General features: G+C 46.5%; 1 protein-coding gene across 2 annotated transcripts in view; it reads right to left on the bottom strand.

The window, feature by feature from the left end:
- The window catches only part of SNAP25 (synaptosome associated protein 25), a 75999-nt gene extending 69613 nt beyond the window's left edge, over positions 1-6386 (bottom strand). Inside the window, exon 1 of one of the 2 annotated variants that reach the window (XM_081857473.1) lies at positions 6236-6386. The gene's annotated coding sequence lies outside the window, so the exon portion shown is untranslated. The remainder of the gene's footprint in view (positions 1-6235) is intronic. The other variant, XM_081857472.1, reaches the window with a different exon arrangement.
- Between the last annotated feature and the right edge of the window lie 17544 nt (positions 6387-23930).

Here is a 23930-nt window from a genome sequence, read left to right as displayed (position 1 = left end):
GTGAAATGGAAAATGTTGCCATGCAATTTAGTACATGCTTAAATTATTTCCTAAGTGCATACAGTATATGCTGGCTGCTCCAGGGGTAGCCAGCAGGGTGCCCTCCAATGTCATTGGACTACAGCTCCCACTTGCTAACCATTAAGGCATTGATTTTTGCACTATTAAAGCATCCCCACCCACCCTTCTTCCTTATGGTGTCACCTGCAGAAAGCCGCTTTAACCTGCCCCAACCCAAAGATTGAATTGCCTTCCTCTGTTTTTGTCACACAGAAAAGGTAAAAAGGTAAAGGATCCTTGGACAGTTAAGTCCAATCAAAGGCGACTAGGGGGTTGTGATGCTCATCTCACTTCAGGCTGAGGGAGCCAGCGTTTGTCCACAGACAGCTTTCCGGGTCATGTGGCCAGCATGACTAAACTGCTTCTGGCACAACGGAACACTGTGACAGAAACCAGAGCGCACGGAAATGCCATTTACCTTCCTGCTGCAGCGGTACCTATTTATCTGCTTGCAGTGGTGTGCTTCCAAACTCCTAGGTTGGCAGGAGCAGGGACCGAGCAATGGGAGCTCACCCCTTTGCAGGGATTCAAATCACTGACCTTCTGATCAGCAAGCTCAAGAGGTTCAGTGGTTTAGACCACAGTGCCACCAGGGGCAGCCACACAGCCAGGGGTAGCCAACCTGACACCTTCTGTGCTATGCTATGCTAACAGGAGTTGAGAAGCAGCATGACATAATGGACCCTGGAGCCCAATCCCAGCTCAGCCATGAAGCTCATTGGATGACCTTCAGCCAGTCACCTTCTCTCAGCCTACCCTACCTCACAGGGTTGTTGTGATAGTAAAATGGAGGGCAGGGAGAACCATGTATGCCACCTTCAGCTCCTTGGAGGAAAGGTGGGTGAGAAACTGAATAGTAATAAATTATGAGAACTTCTCGTTGGCACCCTATTGACCAGGCTTCCTCCAACTCAGCCCTCCAGATGTTTTGAGACTGCATTTCCCATCATCCCTGATCACTGGTCGTGCTAGCTAGGGATCATGGGAGTTGTAGACCAAAAATATCTGGAGGGCCGAGTTGGAGGAAGCCTGCTATTGGCTATCATGACATGAGTCTCACAAAGCAGCACAAGTTTTTATTTTTGATTTGAGGATATTTATTATGATTTTTGATGTGGCCAGTTCACCCCTTGCTAGTTTATCTTGGCACTGGAAGTAGGTCTGAGAACTGAAATGACCAACAGGCAAAACACTATACTACATGTGGGACACAATCTAAACAGTCTATGAGAAGCTAAAAATTGCTATTCCTAGATTGGGAAAATGGTTCAAATGTCAGATGGTTCCCTGCCTGGTATTATTTTCAGTTCCCAACCCAATCCACCTACAGTGGCAAAAGAATATCACAGAGGAAAAGCATAAAGTGGATGGGCAGCTGAGAGCAAGGCATGCATGTAATATAAAAAACATATACTATATTCAAATATGCATTTGCTCATATCAAAACATAAAGGGAGCAGGAAATGTGAATGAACAGAAGATCAGGCCAGAGGCCCATCTGGTCCAGCACATTGCTTTCACAGTGGCCAACCAGATGCCCATAGCAAGCAGAACCTAAGCATAACATCACTCTCCCCATCTGTGAATAATATTTAAAGACATACAACTGCTCAAAGAAAACAGGAAACCCAAAGCATTACTGCATCCTGTTCGCCGAGCCCTAAGACTTTCTTGCAATGCTGCTGCATCAGACAGGGAAGAGGCGTCATTGCAAATTAAAAAGGCATATCAATCATTTATTCTTCTTCCCCAATGCAGCACTGGAGTAAGAAAAGAGACTCCTAGCCAGCAACGGGCAGGAAAAACACTCTGCTGTGGGAGTGTGGTCCATATGCATGTGTGTGTGTGTTGGGGGTGCATGCATGTGTGTGCACATTGACCACACCTACTTCAGTTCATCACTGGCATATAACCCTCTGAGGGGTAGCCAATGTTCAGGGCAAAAAAGTTAGCTGCTCCAAGATATAAAACTAAACATCAAATCCTTGCCATAAATCCTTGAGTGAGTGAGAAACTTGGGTGTTAGGAATGGGCAAAACCATTGCCTGAGTCAGCTTACGACCAGCCTGGACTAAACAAATCAGTGTTCTGACTCAGGAGAAGGTAGTTTTGAAGGGTTAATAATAATAATAATAATTGTTATTATTTATACCTCACCCATCTGGGTGGGTTTCCCCAGCCACTCTGGGCGGCTTACAGCATATAAAAAAAAAATGGAAAACATCAGACATTAAAAATTTCCCAATACAGAGCTGCCTTCAGATGTCTTCTAAAAGTCAGATAGTTGTTTATTTCCTTGACATCTGATGGGAGGGTATTCCACAGGGTGGGCACCACTACCAAGAAGGCCCTCTGTAGTGGTGCTACAAATTCATTACACAAATTTAATAAACAACAACAACAACAATAATAATCTTGACACACATGGGCATGCATTACTCGTTCTTTGGGATACCCTCTCTGACAGCTCTTTGGAACCAAAGGCCCAAAGTCATCTCAGTTGTTGCAGTCTGGAAATATCCTCCTGGCTGATTTGCACTCTTTGCAAAAGCAGCAGCCATCAGCTTCATCCAATTCCCGCTGCCTGCAACATTTGGCAATCAAACAAGCCATTGTGGAATTATGCATTGGCAGGTCCTAATGGAAAGATTTTGTTCAGGTTGTTCCCTAAGAGATGGTCTCCACTTCTGCTTGTGTTGGCTTGTTTGCTTCCAGGTCTGCATTGCTGGTTGGTTGGTGCACCCTCTGTCTCTGTTCCACATGCCAGCCACTGCAACGTGACGCTGTCAGTTCTTTTAGGGTCCATCTTCTCATTTGTTTGATATCCAGGCACCTGGAAGTCATACATGGAGAACCTTCCTGGACCTGGCTGTTGCAAGAAAGGCATTCTGCCCATGCTTAGAAACGCTGTTATTGCTTCATAAGGATATGTTCTTATGGGAGACCAACCAGCTGCCTATGGGAAGATCTCAAGCAGAATCTGTGCTTCAGAAGCAGCAAGACCATGATGGGCTTGGCATCGAAATCAGGTTCTGGGGTTACAGCCTGCCCCACATCCCTCCCAATCGGTCCTCTTCAGATCTGCCAGCTGCATTCTCCACTCCCACCTTGTTTCTCCTTCCTACTGCGAGGCACGATTGCTCGGTCTTGGCTGCTCGCGGTTCCTCGAGATTATTCTGGGTTCCCATTCTCTGAGTCACGAGGCACCCGAAGGACATTGCTGCTGCTTAACGTCGTGAGCCCGAGGAAGACACCCTTTGCTCGCCTTGTCTGCTGCGACAGCATCCTTCAAACCACCCCCCTCTTCCCCTCCCTGCTTTGTCCAGATGGACCTGACAAGCCCACACCTTAAAACAAAACAACAAAAACAAAAACACGATAACAACAATCTCATGGAGGGGTTAATTTGTTTAACAAATCGATTAAGGGAAAGGTGTTTAGATTGTCACGTGGTAAGTCTCGCTCGCTTCTGTTTTGCTGCGTAGATATCTGCTGGGAGATCTGGCCTTGGGCAGCCGTCGCCAGCTAGATTAATAATAACCCCACCTGATTCTTATCACCAAGACCAGGACCCGAGCGGAAAACAAGCTCTGCTCAGTAGAGCCACTGCGATTTGGACCTGAAAGCTTTTTAGACAACCGAATGGTGGGGTGGGGTGGGGGGTGGGAGACAGGAAGAAGTCACCGCACCTCACCACTCCCAGCTAAGTAGCCTCTTTTCGATGTAGGCACCCCTTGATTCAACGTGCTTCCTCCACGCCAGCAGTTAATGCAGCAGATGGACGCAGAGGCCAGGAAACGTGACAGTGGGAAGCAAACGTCGGGCTGGGCGCATCAAATCTGGTGCTTGCTGCCTGATCTCCGGGAGTTTTCTCAATCAGCCCTCTTAATCCGTCAGCTGAGCTGAGCTGACGCGTCTCTCTCTCTTTCCACCCTGCAGCCATGAATGGGCGCCACCTGAGATCTCGCCCCGCATCACTTATCCAGAGACGCTGCTAAGATGGAAACAAAGCCTCACGGTCCCCTGGTTTTCCTATCAGTCTCAGACGCAAGGATTTTTTTTTCCGCCCCCGCCCCCTGTAACACTGCAGGCTTCCTCCCCTCCCGCTCGCTTTCTTCTTCTTCACCCCTTCGCCTGCGATGAAGAAGAAAACCAACAGGAATCGTTTTTACTGGTGATTTCGCACGTAAGAGCTTTCCTCTGACGCAAACATGTGAAGCGCTCTGTGGCCCGGAGCTCCGAGGAAGCGCAAAGCTGTATTTGTGAATACCCTGCTCCCCCCACACTTAAGTAAACAATCTCCCTTGAAGCTTCCTTGCTTAGGGGCCCCCGGTCCGCTGTCCTTTTCTCTCCTCTCAATGCAACCCCTCCCCCATGACAAGAAGAAGCGTCGACAGTTCTGAACCCCGCATGTTCTATGTGGGCCAGGAATGTTGCTTTAGACATTCCAGCAAATCGGTTACATAAGATGCACGCACAGTTAAGGGAAGCTCTGCGGTGCACACGAGACCAGAGTCCTCTTCGCTCGGTTCCCCTCCCCTCCGGTCGAGGGCTTGGGAGTGGGTTGGCCAGTTGTTCTTGTTTTTTATTTAAAAAAACCCCCACATCCAGCACCGATCTCCCTACTGCATCCCAGAGGCTCTGGCCCCATTGCTTCCCATAGCCTCGAAGGAATGGCCCTCCGACGTGTACTAGCAAGGAAAAGATGAATGAAGGTGCCCAACCCAGTCTATGGGAAAATTACAGGGCGCCGGGCTCACGAGTGGTTTGTTTTCAAACCCAATGGAAGTTTAGCAATTTGGCCATTGCAAACGTCGTCATTAAAGTGATGAGGTGGGCGGGGTGGGTGGAGAGAGAGGGAGAGACATAAAAAAATACCCGATTTTTTTAACTTATTGAAAACAGAGCACACAACGTGTCAAGCAAATAATACGAACTTTAATATTGGAAAGTGAAGGCACCAAAAGCTATCTTACGCCCCTTCCCCCACCGCTTTCCCCTCCCCCGTCACCTTTTAGAATTTATCTGCTTAAACACAGGCTTTCCTCGCAGGAAAACGAGGATCCACTGGTTTTTTTGGGGGGTGAGCGAAAAGCCGAGGTTTCGCAGCTCTGGACTCTGCAATACGGAGGTTAGGAAAGGCTTTTTGCTTTTTGCCTTTCCTAAGTGGCGATGAATGCGTATATTCTGAGATGGAGAAACAGCGTGATCTCGGGTGATGGCGTGTAAACAGAGGCACCGCTGGGCGGTGGGGGGGGGGTAAAGCATTGTTGACAAAAAGACGCAAAGGAGAAGCTGGAAACTTGGAACTAGATCGGCGTCGCCTTTTAAAGATTTTAATGTGCCTCTACACGCGCACATACAATCTGTCTGACATATTTAAGTTTGGTTTCAGTCCCCTGCCTTCTAACTCCCCCCCCCCCCACTTCACGTTATCATTTTGCAGTTATTTGCAAGTCGGGGTCTCTGCAACCAGGCGAGAGCTGTCCAAGGTGCTGACCACGACCCTACAGTCTCCATGCAGGAGGTTAGCTGTCCGAGGTGCTGAATCGAAGCCCACTGCTGCAGTGAAGCTTTTCGCTGCGCAAGCTGCCCTGATGGATTTCTACCGCCGCTGCGACGCAGTCCGCAGCCGTAGCCGCTATCCAGGGTGCTGAACCTCTATCTGCCATTGAAGGCTGTCGGCCAATGTGGAGGGCGGGGAGGCGGGGGGGGGGGGCAAAACAACCGAAAAGAAAACCCCAACCTCCGCCCGATATCGTATCCCACCTCGACACTCCAGCGCCAGATACGCAGACGAGAGCCATGCACGACAACGCGGGAGAGAGAGGTTGGTTGTTCCCAGACAGGAAAACAACCACCATCTCTTAAAAGAAGAAACGATATAGGTTTAAGTATTCTCTCCCTAACCCGCCCCCTCACGCACAAAGAGTTAAGGCTGCAGGAAAACTCTTAAAACGCACAGCAACATAAAATAATAAGAATAAAAAAATCGGCCATGTGAAATAGGGTTTCATTTCTTCTCCTTTCCTCTTCTTTGCTCAGTCAGAAAACAACAACATGGTTGGTGAGATTACAGCTCTCCCAGCAATATATTTCCTCCACACCTTTGCAAGCGGGGGAAGCGGGGGGAGAAAAGGCTTCCTTTGAGGCTTTTATCCGGTGCTTCTCTTACCTTGGCTACAGAAGAGCTCTGTCCGGTTGCCTCCGACGAAGGTTGTGAGACTGGGGTGCACTGCTGCAGTCGGGAAGTAAGCACAGCCGCTGCTGACCTCCCCGAGTCTCCTTCTTCAATGGAATGGGAGCTGTGCCCTCATCAAAGATGGCCGTCGTTTCCAACGTCAGCAGCTTTTAATAGACATCTACTGAGGGGAGGAGGAGAGGGAAAGGAGGGCTCGCGCGGGTGGGGGCGAGGGGAACTGGAGAGGCAGGCTGGCGTCTGTGGGAGCTTGACTCATCAGAAGCTGCTGCTGTTGCTGCACTGTACCGCAATCCTTTGCATTTTCCTCCACCGGTTATTAAAAGTGATAAATCTGTTTTGAAATTATTTAAAGGAGACACAACGGGGCGTGACCTTTCCTAGTGCATACCGTAGCCTGAAGATATCTTGTTCACCTTTGCAGGGCATTTGTTAGCTGAAGCTTTGGTTGGGGGCGGGGAGGGAGAGCAATAATGCGGTAATGATTTGTTTTCGCCAAAGGGGTGGTCCGAAAAGGGTATTCCTCTGAAGTCTCCAGTACTCCATATATGGCCCGTCGACGTGGGCTTCTATTTTTATGTAAGATTTCTCTCTCCTTCTCTGTGTTGTTTTCTGTGCCCCCAGCAAGCAAGCCAACTTTGCATAGGGGCTTTAATTATGCCAATCTGTCTGGTTGGGACCCCTCCTCCTTAGCAAAGGGGACGCAAACAAAATCGCCTTGTTGTTTTGTTTTTACATTCCTGTCGACAGCTTTACACTGTAGAGTAGCTGTTAAAACCTCAAAAGTTATTTTTTATATTTACAGTGTATAAAAACTCTTAGTCTAAAGAACAGCAGTACACGGATGGAATGAATCCAAATTTCTCAGATCGTATCTATTTTGCTCATTTTAAAAGCTTAAGCTAAACTCTGAGAAGGCTTTCTTGCTCTTATCTGCCCAAATGCCACATTCTATTTAATCCATATCTAATGACATACGTAAAGTATTACTCCTAGATTATTAAGACAAGCATCAATCACACCATTGCATGCTTACTTCAGTCTAGCAGAATCATAATGAAACTAAGCTTCGTTATGAGTTGAGACTGAAATGTATCTTTCCCCACTAAAAAAAACATTTCTGCCTGGATTCATGGGGCCCTCCAGGAGAGAGATCAAATACCGTGCAAAATTTAAAAGTGTGCCTGTCAAGCACTGAGCTTGTGTGGAACATGGAGAAAAGCAGAAATACAGATTATTTGGCCCCCTTTGAGCATTGCTGTTTCTCCTTCACCCCTCCCTCCCCACCAAAACCTTGATAGTTAATTGTGCACTGAAAACCCAGGAAAGGATAGCTCTCCCACCCAAAAACAAACAAAAACCACCTCATTTAAATACAGGTGTTCTAAAACGAGGAAAAGGAGGTCTGTGACAAGGAAAGGAAGAACAAGTAATAAAGAAGACTCTTCAACAGTCTGTGTGATCTGTACTGCTGCTCCAACAAGAGCCTGATTTTGCCAGGTTTTCTGGCTTACATTGGCTGTGAGAATAGTCCTTCCTTCTTTCGATTGCACCAGCACAACTCCCATTGAATGAAATGAGATGGGATGACACTTTTGGAACAAGTTAAACATAACTTAGGCCCCCTAACTTCACCTCCCAAAAGATACGTATTTGTAAGGACAGCCCATGAAAATCTTTATTTAGGTGCCGTCTTTGGAGATCTTTGAGGCGATTGTGCAATGATCCAGAGCACAGGGCCACACTTGTGAACCATAGTGTAAAGGCCATATGGAGCAAGGGGGTGTGTGGTTGCGCATGGCTCCATAGTACAATATCATGCCACTCACGCTACTGAAAGATTTGCAAACACAGTCGATGCAAAGGGCATATGCTGCGTGCCAGTTCTGGTCTCCCACAGTGCCTGTGTGATTTGCATTTGATTTCCATTGTCCAGGGGAAAGCATTAGCGAACCATATTATGACATATAGTTTTATGACCAGTGTAGTGTAGCGGTTACAGTAGTGGACTAGGAGCTGGTAGACCAGGGTTCAAATCCCCACTAGGCCATGAAATTCACTGGGTGGCTTTGGGCCAGTTACAGTCTCCACCCCCATTGTTCAGCCCCAGACACTGAGGTCCAGCTCTGAGGGCCTTCTGACAGTTCCCTCACTGTGAGAAGTGAAGCGACAGGGAACCAGAGAGAGGGCCTTCTCGGTAGTGGTGCTCACCCTGTGGAATGCCCTCCCATCGGATGTCAAGGAAATAAAGGGCTGCCTTCAGATGTCTTCTGAAAGTCAGATAGTTATCTGAAGGCAGCCCTTTTTAGGGAAGTTTTTAATGTTTGATGTTTTGTCATGTTTTTAATATTCTGTTGGGAGCTGCCCAGAATGGCTGGGGAAATAAATTATTATTATTATTATTACTATTATTATTATTATTATTATTATTATTATTATTATTATCTCTCCCCAAAGATGAAATGGGGAGAACCACATATACCATCTTGATCATCTCCAGGGTATTTTTTAGCAGAAGAGCAAGATATATGGTAAGTAAATTATTATATCATTATTTATATAAGATGTGCTGAGGTTCCTGTCTAACTCTACTTCCCCCATTCCCCACAGACACATTGACCCAGGTACTGAAGTCCACCTGATCACCTGCGATGTGGTGTTGCGGTTCTTTTGCACCACATCTCCAATCTTCATTTGAAGGAAATGTTATTAAATGTATCATTCCATCTGGCTCTCGATTCAATTGCTAGTTGTTGTTTTTTTTAAAAAAAAGGCTGAGGATGCCTAACAGATGTGTGGGGGTGGCCCTGAAGCTGAGTTTGGGAGGGGAATGTCGGCCACGTTACCAGGCAACAGAGACAAGTTCCCTGGTCTTGCGGGAGATTACATCATGAGGGATGTGGGGAAGAAACAGGAAATGGGCCTTGTCTGGTAAGGAAGTGGGTTTTGGCGGGCGTTGGCAACACCAAGCATTTAAGGGCTAAAGGCAGCCAGGTCAAGTAAGGTTTCCTTCAGCATAGAAATGACAAGTGAAGGGAACAAATGTTCAAAAGGGTTTTGCATGCATTCCACTAGTTGTGCTCTGTGCATATTACAGCTCCAATAAAGCCAGGTTCATGCCACATGAGGTAATGTGGTGTAGTGGTTAAGAGTGTTGAACTAGGAGCTGGGAGACCAGGGTCATTGAGTGACCTTGGAGCAGTCAGTGTCTCTTAGCATAACCTGTCTCACAGGGTTGTTGTGAAGATGAATTGGGAAGGGGGAAAACCATGTGTGGTGCTCTTTTGAGCACCTTAGAATTAGAATATAAATCTAATGAATAAATAAATAACCCAGGTGCCTAGCATTTGAGCCAGGAAAAAAAGCTATTTTTTTGTCCAAGATTTGTCTTTTGAATCATTGTACACCTGACATTTCATCACAAGCCATATCTATCCTGTAGTTTCTTGATACAGGTAGGTAGCCATGTTGGTCTGCCATGTTGGTAGTAAAAACAAAATTTAAAAAATCCTTCTAGTAGCACCTTAGAGACCAGCTAAGTTTGTTATTGGTATGAGCTTTGGTGTGCATGCGCACTTGAGAAATAGTATATGAAGTGTTTCCCCTCAAACCAGCTTCCATCAGATTTAAAAGTGTAAACCATGTTCAGTTTGTAGTTAAACTGAGGTGTGTACATTTGAGATGGCCATTGCACATGCATGGATGACAGTGCATGAACAGATGACACCTTAATGATTAAGAGTTCTGGGGTGGGAAGTTAAAGAGGGAGGGAAATCAAACCATCCATTCCTGGATGCCAAGATCCAAGTTTGGAGCAATTTGAAAGCCCTTGCAGAGCTAGTCTAAGGTGTGGGAGTCTTGTTAGAATAAAGTTATAAACTCAAACCAAAAAGCAGATGGTGGGACCCCCTACCCTGCCCCAGCCAACTTAGCCCTCCAAATGTACTTGGCTGTTGCCCTCTATGTGGGAAAGTACTCTTTGGTGAAAGAACCCCAGCAGAGATTTAAAGTCACAGAATGTGCAGCAAAGTACAGTGTGGAAATATAAGCTGTTAGACCATTAAAATATGCCCTTCCAAGTTCTTTCCAGAGTTTCCCACTTCCTCCAGCATAGGAAAAGACTACACATTTGGTAAGTTTAAAAATGCTTGACTTACAAACTCTTCAAAGGTCTGATTCTTGTATTTTTTCATACATCAGTCAGAAATGTTGCACAGGCAGTAAAACTTAGCTTAGTTACAAAGTGGTGAAAATTCCTAAATTATTGATATAAGAACTCAAGAGTGGCTTGTGAGAGCCATGTGGTTGAGCTAGAACAACCAGTTCAAACCTCTTTGCACACTGAGCTTCTCAGCTAGACAGTGGTGAAGGGGCAATAAGGTTTGTTGCCTATTTCCTCCCAAGGTAAAGGGAAGTGACCTAGCTAATCCTAGCAGAACAGCTTACTCTATGGTATTAACCCCTCCATGCATTAATTAGATTTAAGCATATTGGTTATATGAGGCTGGTTATCCCACAGCATTTTAAGATGCAAATGTGTGCATAGCCTTACAATTCCTTCTGAGTGCTGCTGCCACCTTCTACACACCAGAATACAAATTATTTCTAATATATTCTAACTAAATACTCTGGTGGCACTGTAATAATCTCAAAAATCTCGAGCCATGTCTGGATGCATTTCTAAAAAGGCACTGGGAAAGAGATTCAGCCTACTGAAATAAGCAGAAATTAATGTGGCACATAGGGACGCGGGTGGCGCTGTGGGTTAAACCACAGAGCCTAGGACTTGCTGATCAGAAGGTCAGCAGTTTGAATCCCCACGACAAGGTGAGCTCCTGTTGCTCGGTCCCTGCTCCTGCCCACCTAGCAGTTCAAAAGCACGTCAAAATGCAAGTAGATAAATAGGTACTGCTCCGGCGGGAAGGTAAACGGTGTTTCCGTGTGCTGCTCTGGTTCGCCAGAAGCGGCTTAGTCATGCTGGCCACAGGACCCGGAAGCCGTATGCTGGCTCCCTCGGCCAATAAAGCGAGATGAGCGCCGCAACCGCAAAGTCAGTCATGACTGGACCTAATGGTCAGGGGTCCCTTTACCCTTTACCTTTAATGTGGCACATCATATTCAAACTGGATTTGAAAACGTGCACTTCTGAGGGCATGAGAGGAAGGGAGTATGACATAATATCATGGACAGCCTTCAACTAAGTAATTGTGCTAGTGCAAGGATTAGCACTTGTGCAACAGGACTTTACCCCTCTCCCACCCCTGTACATGTTGTGTACCCGCTCCCCACAAAGATATTGCAAGCATCCCTGTGGGAAGGCAAATGTTTTCCTGTTAATATATGTTGATTGGTGCCCTAGGATACTTGTTGTTAAATTCCAGAGTAGCCTGTCCTTACTGGAAATATTTGGCAAGTCATCTCACTTTCAGTTCTGGTGTCTATTTCCACTATGTGAAATTGGAATATTCCTTGCTGGCATCATAGAAGCTGAGCTGGTGGATAAAAGAGGCCAAAACCCAAGAGGACTGCACACAGCTGGATTTCGGCTATCCACCAAAATAATACTCTTTCCATCCTTATGTCACAGAAGGACTGTAGCTGGGGAAAGGCAATGGCTCAGTTGTAGAGTCTTGGTCTTGGATGCAGAAAGTTCAATCTCCAGCATTTCCAGGCAAAGATGGGATGGTCCCCTGCCTGAAACCCGGGAGAACTGCTGCCAGGCAAAGTAGACAGAACTGAACTAAGTGGACCAGTGGCTTAGTACCAGGCAGCTTCCTATGTTCCTGAAAGCTACTTCTGAAAATGAGAGCAGTTTGAAACGCAGCACAAGGGAGGGAAGGATGGGCAGGTGGTCAAAGAAAAACAATCATGACTCCCCCTGAGTCTGCACAAATACCTAGTAACAGCTGTGGGAGCTTTCAGGGTTACAGCCATAAAGATCATAAAGTACTCTGTTTCATTAAATAAGGGAAACACGGCTGGTATGAATTTGTGCTGCAGCAAAATCAGGTAGTACAGTGGTACCTTGGGTTAAGTACTTCGTTCTGGAGGTCCGTTCTTAACCTGAAACTGTTCTTAACCTGAAGCACCACTTTAGCTAATGGGGCCTCCTGCTGCTGCCACGCTGCCAGAGCACGATTTCTGTTGTCATCCTGAAGCAAAGTTCTTAACCTGAAGCATTATTTCTGGGTTAGCAGAGTCTGTAACCTGAAGCGTATATAACCTGAAGCGTATGTAACCCGAGGTACCACTGTAGTGACATATAACAACACGGTTGCCTGGCTCTGTTGTGTGGAGTGGCCCCTAGAATCAAGGGGAATAAGCTTGAACTTTTCTTGGATTTAAGTGAAGAGAAGTGCAGGGCTAAAATGGCCCCAAAAGGTGGCTTCTTCTTATGGACTTCCAATTAGTAGGACTACATTTTGGATGGGATCCATTTTGTTTCGGTGAAAAAAATAAAATAAAATAAAATAATGGGGGGAAATCAGCTTACCAACTGATGTGCATATGTTCGGTTATGAAATCACTACTCCCTTGTAAGGGAATAGCTCTGAAAACAAAGCAGGAGAAGAAGGCTGTGATTTGATTTCATAGAGTTGCAGTTTTCCTGTTATTCCTGATCATATCTTCTACAGATTGTACTTGTCAGGGACTGGGCAGAGGAGGAATGGTGGAAACCGCCTCCCCAGCCTGACCCTTCCAGAGAAGAAGACGACAGTTCAGAATTACAGCAGGGGTTTGAGGGAGGTCACGGCTCAGAGGAAGATGAGGGGGAAAGCGGAGGAATAATGGGAGAGGAGGGGGAAGCAGAAAAAGAAGCAGTACCAGGGGAGTGACAGCTGACGGACTCAGTGCCTTTAGAAAGCATTCCAGACCCCCCCTCCCAGAACATGGTGGGCCTTGAAAGTAGGAGAGCAAAGAGGTCAAAGGCAGAGGGCACTTTTCAGCACCTGTAGTGATGAAGCTATGGTTTTCCCAGTAGTGATGTATGGAAGTGAGAGCTGGACCATAAAGAAGGCTGATCGCCAAAGAATTGATGCTTTTGAATTCTGGTGCTGGAGGAGACTCTTGAGAGTCCCATGGACTGCAAGAAGATCAAACCTATCCATTCTGAAGGAAATCAGCCCTGAGTGCTCACTGGAAGGACAGATCCTGAAGCTGAGGCTCCAATACTTTGGCCACCTCATGAGAAGAGAAGACTCCCTGGAAAAAACCCTGATGTTGGGAAAGATTGAGGGCACAAGGAGAAGGGGACGACAGAGGACGAGATGGTTGGACAGTGTTCTGGAAGCTACCAGCATGAGTTTGGCCAAACTGCGGGAGGCAGTGGAAGACAGGAGTGCCTGGCGTGCTCTGGTCCATGGGGTCATGAAGAGTCGGACACGACTAAACAACAACAGTGATGGCTCATGAGGAAATGGGAGAGACAGAGGAGGTGGAGATTCACTCAGGGCAATGCTATCAAGCCTCTCTCTGTAAATATTGAATAAAAGCAGACGGTAAGGACATTTCCTTGTCTTATCTGTTCCTGGCAACCTGGGTTGGTTCTTCTGCCACCTGACAGTACTGTACACCCCAATCTCTGAGTGGTGAGAGATTCCACAAAGGCCTGTTCCCAACTAGGGTTTGGTTTCCTTGAAATGAAGGCCAACGGAGACTGTGATGTATTTAGGATATCTGGTTTTATTTACACATATATTCAACCTTGACATAGGATGGAAGCAGCAGAGTTAAAAGGGCTTCTTTGCGGCACTGAGAAGACAGCCGTGTAGGTGCCTCTGGAGAGAATGTTACAAAGCTGACACCATCACCAAGAAGGCCCTGCCTCTGGAAAACCACCTGTCTTATTTCAGATGGCGAGGGCACCTACAGGAAGCCCTCTGTTGAATATCTTGTATGGCCAGTGTTAACGGAATTTATGGAAAGGTTGGGGGGTTGCCCCTCCAGCGGACATCATACACCCCACCGACTCCTGCAAATGTCCCCACAAAACACTTCATCATACAGTATTCCCCCCATCTGTATTCAAAGGGCCTCGCTGCACATTACCAGATGTAACAATTCACTGATAAATGTATCTTTGTACTGGCTCAATGGGAAAACTTTAGAAAGTAATATAAAAATCGCTCTAGTATTGGGTTTGCGCCATTCCAACTTTGTTCTGCTTAGGAAAGGAATGGCTACTAAGGGGGAAGTCTGGGATGTGGGCAGCCATAATCCCTCAAGCCTGACACCACATACTCAGCAGCCTGTTGCATGGAAGATACTCGCTGGCATCCTGGCCCTGAGTGCCAGACAGGTAGCCATTCCAGAGACAATAGTTGAAAAGGATATTGATCAAGACAAAGGGGTGTGATTAACTTGACCAGGAGGACAGGAACATGTACATACATACCTTTGTTTTACTTAATGGGTGTGAAGTGGAGGTCAAGGGAGGGATGGGGGCAAACCTGATGCTCAGGTTTCTGCCAGAAGACCACTCCCAGATTATGACATAGTTGTGATGTTATACGGTGGTTCTGCTCCTTTCTCCTGGGCCGTGTCCAGAAAGTTGGGGGGTGAGTGTTCAGACCCCTGGGTTCTCACTTGTAGGGTGCCTCAGGGTTCCGTCCTTCTTCCCTATGCTTTTTAATATCTATATGAAACCGCTGGGAGAGATCATCAGGGGGTTTGGGCTGGGTGTTCATCAGTATGCAGATGACACCCAGCTCTACCTCTACTTTAAATCAGAACCAGTGAAGGCGGTGAAGGTCCTGTGTGAGTGCCTGGAGGCGGTTGGAGGATGGATGGCGGCTAACAGATTGAGGTTGAATCCTGTCAAGACAGAAGTACTCTTTTGGGGGGACAGGGGGTGGGTGGGTATGGGGGATTCGCTGGTCCTGAATGGGGTAACTGTGCCCATGAAGGACCAGGTGCGCAGCCTGGGAGTCCTTTTGGACTCACAGCTGTCCATGGAGGCGCAGGTTAATTCTGTGTCCAGGGCGGCTGTCTACCAGCTCCACCTGGTACGCAGGCTAAGACGCTACCTGCCAGCAGACTGTCTCACCAGAGTGCTGCATGCTCTAGTTATCTCCCGCTTGGACTACTGCAATGCACTCTACGTAGGGCTACCTTTGAAGGTGACCCGGAAACTGCAATTAATCCAGAATGCGGCAGCTAGACTGGTGACTGGGAGTGGCCGCCGGGACCACATAACACCAGTCCTGAAAGATCTGCATTGGCTCCCAGTACGTTTCCAAGCACAATTCACAGTGTTGGTGCTGACCTTTAAAGCCCTAAACAGCCTCGGTCCTGTATACCTGAAGGAGCGTCTCCACCCCCATCGTTCAGCCCGGACACTGAGGTCCAGCGCCAAGGGCCTTCTGGCAGTTGCCTCATTGTGAGAAGTGAGGTTACATGAAACCAGGCAGAGGGCCTTTTTGGTGGTAGCGCCCGCCCTGTGGAATGCCCTCCCATCAGATGTGAAGGAAATAAGCAGCTATCCTATCTTTAAAAGACATCTGAAGGCAGCCCTGTTTAGGGAAGTTTTTAGTATTTAATGCTGTACTGTTTTTAACATTTGATTGGGAGCCGCCCAGAGTGGCTGGGGAAACTTAGCCAGATGGGCGGGGTATAAATAATAAATTATGATTATGATTATGATTATTTATGATGTATATGTGATGCTTCACTAAGGGTGTTGTGGGTAAAAAGGGAAAATTATTTTTAAAAGGGAGCCATCCTTTGTTCAGGGCTTCTTCCTGCTTCTTCCATGTGGTGGGTAGAAGTCCTGTTGCAATAGTTCTTTTAATAAAGATCAGGCCTACAGGCTGCTGTTTTGCTCCTATATGCCTGGCTGGTGTCTTTGTTTGGCAACCCAAGTGAGCCCAAGGATTTTCCTATAACACCAGCAAGCAAGCTGCTCCTAGGCTGTGAAGGTGTTAAAGGTCAGAACCAGTACTTAAAACAGGGCCTGGAATGAAGCACAGTTTCACTGCAATAACTCACGGAATTAAAGAATATGCACAGATCCCGAGAGGGACATTTTAACCATGCAGTGAAGGACACTGTGGTTTTTTGCATGTGTGGTTCTTTTTTATAGGCTAAAGGTTTCAGAGATACAGATCAAAAAACAAATCAGCAACCATTTGAGAAAAACAATATCTCCTCGCAGCTCTGTAACCAACAATGCCTTCCGCTTGCTTCCATTTCACATTCTGTTTCTCTAAAATAGCACTGCATTGCAGCACTGAAACCTTCACAGAAACTCTACAAACGATGGGAGATTTTCAACTGGACTCTGACATTTTTTTGCTTCTCTTTGAAAGCTTTTTATACTATGGCTGCCGAGGCTCTTTAAAAGCAACATCCTGTACATGTCTGCTCAAACTTAAGTCCCACTAGGGACTTTGCTCCCAGGTAAATTTTGTATAGACTTGCAGGCTTGCAGTAGAATCCTATGCATGTCTCCTGAGATGTAGGTCCCACTGAGTTTAGTGGGACTTGTTCCCAGAGAAGTAAGTATAGGATTACTGCCTAAAGGGTTTAAAGCTCTTGAACAACACAAAATAGTCTCTCTCTCTCTCTCTCTCTCTCTCTCTCTCTCTCTCTCTCACACACACACACACACACACACACACTTTAACCCCCCCCAAACCCCCCCCCCCTGAAATTAAGGAGCTCACAGCCTGGACTGTGTCCCCACAATAGGCAGAGTACCTGTTTCATGCAACACCATATAAACACATGTACACAGTGTAGTTTATGAACATTTAAGTATCTATGGAGAACCAACCATTCCATTGCACTCATGGCCAGGCATGCAAGGGAGTTATAAAGTACAACAGGAGACTACTGGGCTCATATCCCTTAAAAATACCTGTTTTGCAAAAAGTTTTCCCCCAACATGAATGCTCCTTTTACAGGCCTTTGATATAAACAAACAAACAAACAAACAAACAAACAAACAAACAAACAAACAAATATCAGTGAAATGAAAATTTTAAAAGGTGCAGTCCTATACATGACTGCTCAAAACCAGAAGGCTTGCTCCTTTGCAAGTGTGTATAAAGGTAAAGGTACCCCTGGCCGTACGGGCCAGTCGTGTCTGACTCTGGGGTTGCGCACCCATCTCGCTTAAGAGGCCGGGGGCCAGCGCTGTCCGGAGACACTTCCGGGTCATGTGGCCAGCGTGACAAGCTGCATCTGGCGAGCCAGCGCAGCACACGGAACGCCGTTTACCTTCCCGCTAGTAAGCGGTCCCTATTTATCTACTTGCACCCGAGGGTGCTTTCGAACTGCTAGGTTGGCAGGCGCTGGGACCGAGCAACGGGAGCGCACCCTGCCACGGGGATTCGAACCGCCGACCTGACGATCGGCAAGTCCTAGGCGCTGAGGTTTTACCCACAGCACCACCCGTGTCCCTTAAGTGTGTATAGGATTGCAGAAAAAAACATTTACTATGGGGAAAAAAACCACAATCGCTATGGCGATTTAATTAACATGGCAGCAAATTGTACTCTCCAGGTTTGCTACTATAATGCTTCTCATTAATATCCCTATGGCACAATGGCATCTGGTTCCCAGGCAGTTGCTTTGGATGCTGAGTAGCACTGCTGCAAAAATTACCCTGCTGAACTTCTCCCTGAATTTGGGAATTCTGAATGTCTAGAACACTTTCCCAGAGTGGCATTGACAATGTTGAAACCTGCCGCTCCTCCAGAAAGCCTCTCCCGTAAAGCCTATCATTACATTACAAAGGTGTTGGTTTTTAAAAAAGAACAACTTAAATGACAGGACATTGATCAAAACCAGGAGAGATCTACCCTTGACATAAGATGATTTTTGAAACCTTTATTTAGCCCTGCTTTTTGAATTTATATTGCCTTGATATTCCTCTCAGATATAAGAAAAGTAATGCTGCTGTCTGTCCGACTACTTAAAATTCTGGGTAACACTCTGTGACTCAGCAAACTGAAAATAATAATGTTTTATGGAGAGGGGAACCCACAAGACCTAAACAGCTGTGAAGATGAGTTTTTACCTGTGTGTGGACTCAGGTTAAGAAAGGGAGTGAGGGAGGCTCTCTGCTTCTTATTTTAAAATAAAAAAAAGAAAGGACAACCAAATGATCAAGGGGCTGGGACGCTTTTCATAGGATGAAAAGATTACGCTCTGTGCTTTTTAGTTAATAATTGGGACGCGGGTGGCGCTGTGGTCTAAACCACAGAGCCTAGGGCTTGCCGATCAGAAGGTTGGCGGTTTGAATCCCCGTCACAGGGTGAACTCCCGTTGCTCGGTCCCTGCTCCTGCCAACCTAGCAGTTTGAAAGTATGCCAGTGCAAGTAGATAAATAGGTACCACTCTGGTGGGAAGGTAAACGGTGTTTCCCTGAGCTGCTCTGGTTCACCAGAAGTGGCTTAGTCATGCTGGCCACATTACCTGGAAAAACTGTCTGCGGACAAACGCCGGCTCCCTCATAAAGTGAGATGATGAGTGCCGCAGCCCCAGAGTAGTCCGCGACTGGACTTAATGGTTAGGGGTCTCTTTACTTTTACATTTTTAGTTAATATAAATAGTGGGTAAAGGGGCATAGCAGAGATGAACGAAAAATGCAAATAGAGCTCCTCCTTCACTAGAAGTCCGTTTGCATCTTCTTCGGTGGGCGGCTTTGAGGACGGCCCCAGGACCGCCATGTTAACCAGTGAACGGCAAGCTGGATCATCCTCCTGCCACCCAATAGGCCAATGGCAGCAGGAATTGGAGGGCGTTCCCCTGGCTGCAGGACCAACTGCCCAATGACGGCACTTGGCCTCGTGCCCAGGGCCAGGATAAATTGCAGGCCTGCCTGGCATTTTGGCCTCTTGTTTGCTGTGCCAGCTCTCCTACCCTCCCTCCCTTAGTTTAGGGTTGTCTTCTGATGGGACGATGTTGCTATGGGTAATGTCGGTTGCCGTATTTTGGGGGCAGGGCAGGAATTTTTCCCAGCTGGCAAAATTGGCTCCACCATTTGTGTTTTCTCCTACCTCATAGCAATCGTCACAACTCTGTAAGGCAGATAGGCATTGGGTAAGCTTAGATCTTGGTTGGAGGGGAGGTTGTAGCCTCTGCCTGCCCCTCCACGATTAAGGATATCCTGCTAAAAGGATCCGGGAGGAGTGGCTCCTGTCCAATGGCCAGACAGGGGCTAGGGCCATACCACTCCTCCAACGGGGACTGCTTAGGGGATGCCCCAATTTGACGTAGGTCATAGGAAGTGCCTTCTGCTTGGCTTTACCCTTAGTGGTACTGCTAGTAGGTGGGCTAGAGTGATGGAGTCACTTACCCCAGTGCCTATGGCCAAACATTCACATCCATAACAATAAAGTTGTGGCCTTATTTGATCCCATAAGCCAACACTGAAGCAACTTGAACTTGGGTTTACCAAATGAAACTGATAGGCAGTAAATTCAGGATAGGCAAAAGAAAGAATTTTTAACACACATACTCTCACACACAGTGGCTGCGGATCCTGGCTTAAGATGACTCTCTTTATATATATATATATGTATATATATGTGTGTGTGTATATGTCTCTCTCTGTGTGTGTGTGTGTGTATATATATATATATATATATGTTTTACATTTTAGAGAATTCACTTAAACAACCTTAAACTAGCAATGACCTCCCTTCCTCTCTTTCTGTGGTTCATTTTGCACAACATAAATCCTTGCATTTTTTATATAAGCCATTCAGTATTCCATTATTACATCCATCAAAACTTATTTACACTGTTGAATTTATCTTAATGCTGCCCATGTTTTCAAATATACACAATTTTCCTCCATGTATTCAACAAACATTTTCTAGTCTTCTTTAAATGTATATTCTTCTTGTTCTCTTATTCTATATGTTAGATCAGCAAGCTGCACATATTCCATCAGTTTATGCTGCCGTTCTTCTTTAGTTGGGGCTTCTCTCGTTTTCCATTTTGGGCTAGTGGCTTAAGATGAGTCTCAAAGGGGCTTGACCGCTTCATTGCAATAATCTGCCTTTAAAGCTAAATAGAACTTCCATATGCACAGGGAATTTATCTCAGAATACCGGCAGGGAAAGGTTGCTGTGCTCAGGCCTTGCTCATCTGAATTTTCCAGAAGCTTCTGGTTGTTGGCTGCTGCTTGAAACTAGACTAGATGACCGCTTGTTTGCATCCAGCAGAGTTCTTCTCATTCTTCTTAGAGAGAGGGCATGAAGTATGAATCTGAAATCAGGGGAAGGGATTATCAAGCCAATTATCCTGACTCAAATGTGCTTGCACAAGCTTTATGTTCCCTTCATTTGGATTTTGTCCAAAATTCTCAGTGTCAGATGCTGTTGGCTCCAAAGCCTTTATAAGGAACAGGGAAAGACTGTCTTAAACTCTTTTAAGGCTTAAAGATTATCGGCGAGGTTTTCGATTTGCGGTTGGGATGTGGGGATTTTGTGTTGCTTTTGCTACTTATATGTTGCGAGATTACTTGAAAACAACATCTAAGTGAATACTAAATACAAATCTTATACTAATCAGCACATATCTCATGTACTTATATCTCATATGCATATACTAATTAGGTTTCGTATTATAATAAATTACATTTTAAATAAATAAATACACCCATTATAAGTGTGAGCCACTGAGCCCATATTGAAGAGTGCTGATAGTTGCCCCCAAGTTACAGAGGCCCAACTGGCTTCAATTTAAAGCTGGCCATTTAGTGTCACTGGTCCCATACTGTGGAACACTCTTTTATTGTTATAAATAATAAAATTGTTAATTCCAGCAGGGATTTGGCAGGAGTCCTCACCTTTGACTTTCAGTTCTCTCTTGAATACCTTTTAATGCTTATTATTGATGTTTATTTTTAATTAAAGGTAAAGGTAAAAGGACCCCTGACCATTAGGTCCAGTCATGGCTGACTCTGGGGTTGCGGCGCTCCTCTCGCTTTACTGGCCAAGGGAGCTGGGGTACAGCTTCCGGGTCATGTGGCCAGCATGACTAAGCTGCTTCTGGCGAACCAGAGCAGTGCATGGAAACGCCGTTTACCTTCCCGCCGGAGCGGCACCTATTTATCTACTTGCACTTTGATGTGCTTTTGAACTGCTAGGTTGGCAGGAGCAGGGACCAAGCACCGGGAGCTCACCCCGTCGCAGGGATTTGAACCGCGACCTTCTGATTGGCAAGTCCTAGGCTCTGTGATTTAACCCACAGCGCCACCCGCATCCCTTATTTTTGATTAGCCAGTCACTTTAATGTTTATCTGGTTTTGTGTGTGTGTGTAATTTTAAAAATGGTGCTTTATTTATTGATTTCATTTAGAACCCTACTTTTCTCCACGGAGCTCATTGTGGCTTACCTGGTTCTTCCCTTCTCCAGTTAATCTCCAAAACAACTCTTTGAGGTAGGTTAGGCTAAGAGTGAGTGGCTGGCACCCATGGTCAGGAGAGAGTCAGCAATAAATCACACAGAGTAAGTGAAGTTAACTCGTTCTTAGAAGAACCAAGGTCTTCTACTCAGGAGTTCCAGGCCTAAAGAGCACAAACCTTAGCCTTATGAGGAACGGCTAAGGGAGCTGGGCATGTTTAGCCTGGAGAAGAGGAGGTTAAGGGGTGATATGATAGCCATGTTCAAATACATAAAAGGATGTCACATAGAGGAGGGAGAAAGGTTGTTTTCTGCTGCTCCAGAGAAGCGGACACGGAGCAATGGTTCCAAACTACAAGAAAGAAGATTCCTCCTAAACATTAGGAAGAACTTCCTGACAGTAAGAGCTGTTCGACAATGGAATTTGCTGCCAAGGAGTGTGGTGGAGTCTCCTTCTTTGGAGGTCTTTAAGCAGAGGCTTGACAACCATATGTCAGGAGTGCTATGATGGTGTTTCCTGCTTGGCAGGGGGTTGGACTCGATGGCCCTTGTGGTCTCTTCCAACTCTATGATTCTATGATTCTATGAAACTCTTCTCAGTAGATATTTCCCCTATGAGGCAGTTGTGGAGGTTGAAGGTCCCCACCTTCCTGCAGCTGTCTAATGTTCCTCCTACCCCGGGTCCTTCCTAAGCTATTGGAGATTATGCCTGTGTGCCTGTCTTTGCTCCTCCCACTTCATACCTCTCTTGGTCCTGGGAGACAAGTGGGGAAGGGAGCTTGTCCAGCAGGAAGGGGAAGACAGACTGGCTTCTTCACCAGCCTGACTCCTGTCTGCCTCTTGGCCTCCCTCCCCCCCTGCTTCAGCTTCTGCCTCTGATTCTAGACTTCTCTCTGCCACAGATTCCCCCAGCTCACATCTACATGAAACTGCTGGGTGGGGTTATCCGGAGGTTCGGAGTACGTTGTCAGCAGTATGCTGATGGCACTCGGCTCTGTTTCTCCATTACATCTGCAGGTGAGGCAGTGGGAGTGCTGGACCAGTGTCTTGCCTTGATAATGGACTGGATGAGAACCAACAAACTGAGACTCAATCCAGATAAGACGGAGGCACTGTTAGTGGGTGGTTCCCTCGACCAGATGGCTGGGAGATCACCTGCTCTTGGTGCGCTTACACTTTGCCTGAAGGAGCAGGTTCGTAGCTTGGGGGTCCCCCTGGATCCTTTGCTGTCGCTCGAGGCTCAGGTGGCCTCAGTGGCCCGGAGTGCCTTCCATCAGCTTTAGCTGATGGTCCAGCTACGCCCCTGTCTGGACAGGGATAGCCTAACTACTGTTGTCTATGCTCTGGTAACCTCAAGGCTAGATTACTGCAATGTGTTATATGCAGTGCTGCCTCTGAAGATGGTTTGGAAACTTCAACTAGTGCAGAATTCAGCGGCCAAGTTGCTCACCGGAGCAAGACGGTTTAAGCATATTACACCGATCCTGGTCCAACTGCACTGGCTACCAATTAGTTTCTGAGCTGAATTCAAAGTGCTGGTTTTGACCTATAAAGCCTTAAACGGTTCAGGACCGCAATACCTCAAGGACTGCCTCTTTCCATATGAACCTACCCAGACCCTGAGATCATCTTCTAAGGCCCTTCTTTGTGTGCCTCCTCCTCGAGAGGTCCAGAGGGTGGCAACACAAGAATGGGCCTTCTCTGCAGTGGCTCCCCATCTGTGGAATGCCCTCCCCAGGGTAGTTTGCCTGGTGCCTTCATTATACACCTTTAGGCAACAGGCAAAAACGTTCCCTTTTAACCCTGCCTTTGGTTTATTTGATTGACATCCTATGCCCTTTTAAAATGTGGGGTTTTTTTGGGGGGGTGGCTATTTCGTTGTTATTTTTATTTTTATTAGGTATTCTGTGGTTTTATTTCTTGATTTTATTTTGTGAACCTCCCTGAGACCCCCGGGTATAGGAAGGCATATAAATTCAAGAAGAAGAAGAAGAAGAAGAAGAAGAAGAAGAAGAAGAAGAAGAAGAAGAAGAAGAAGAAGAAGAAGAGGCAGCAGCAGCAGCAGCAGCTTAGTTATCCCATCAGCTTCCAACAACTCATTTTCCCAGTCTTCTCCCCCTGACCACTCATTGTCATCCCATCATCAATCCCCAGTCTCTGAGCCTACTTCCCTTGGGAGATCCCCAGCAGGTGTCTCCCACCATTCCTCTGGGTCCAGCCAGTCCTGGATAGCTTCATAGTTGAGTGGGGACTCCAACCTTGGTCTTAGGTCATTGTTCTAACCACTGCAGCACCTTGGGTTTCTTGCACA

Source organism: Podarcis erhardii (genome assembly GCF_964252035.2).
Source record: "Podarcis erhardii genome assembly, chromosome: 3".
Taxonomy (NCBI): domain Eukaryota; kingdom Metazoa; phylum Chordata; class Lepidosauria; order Squamata; family Lacertidae; genus Podarcis; species Podarcis erhardii.
Note: the sequence above shows the minus strand (reverse complement) of the source record. Positions and strands in the feature narration are given on the sequence as shown.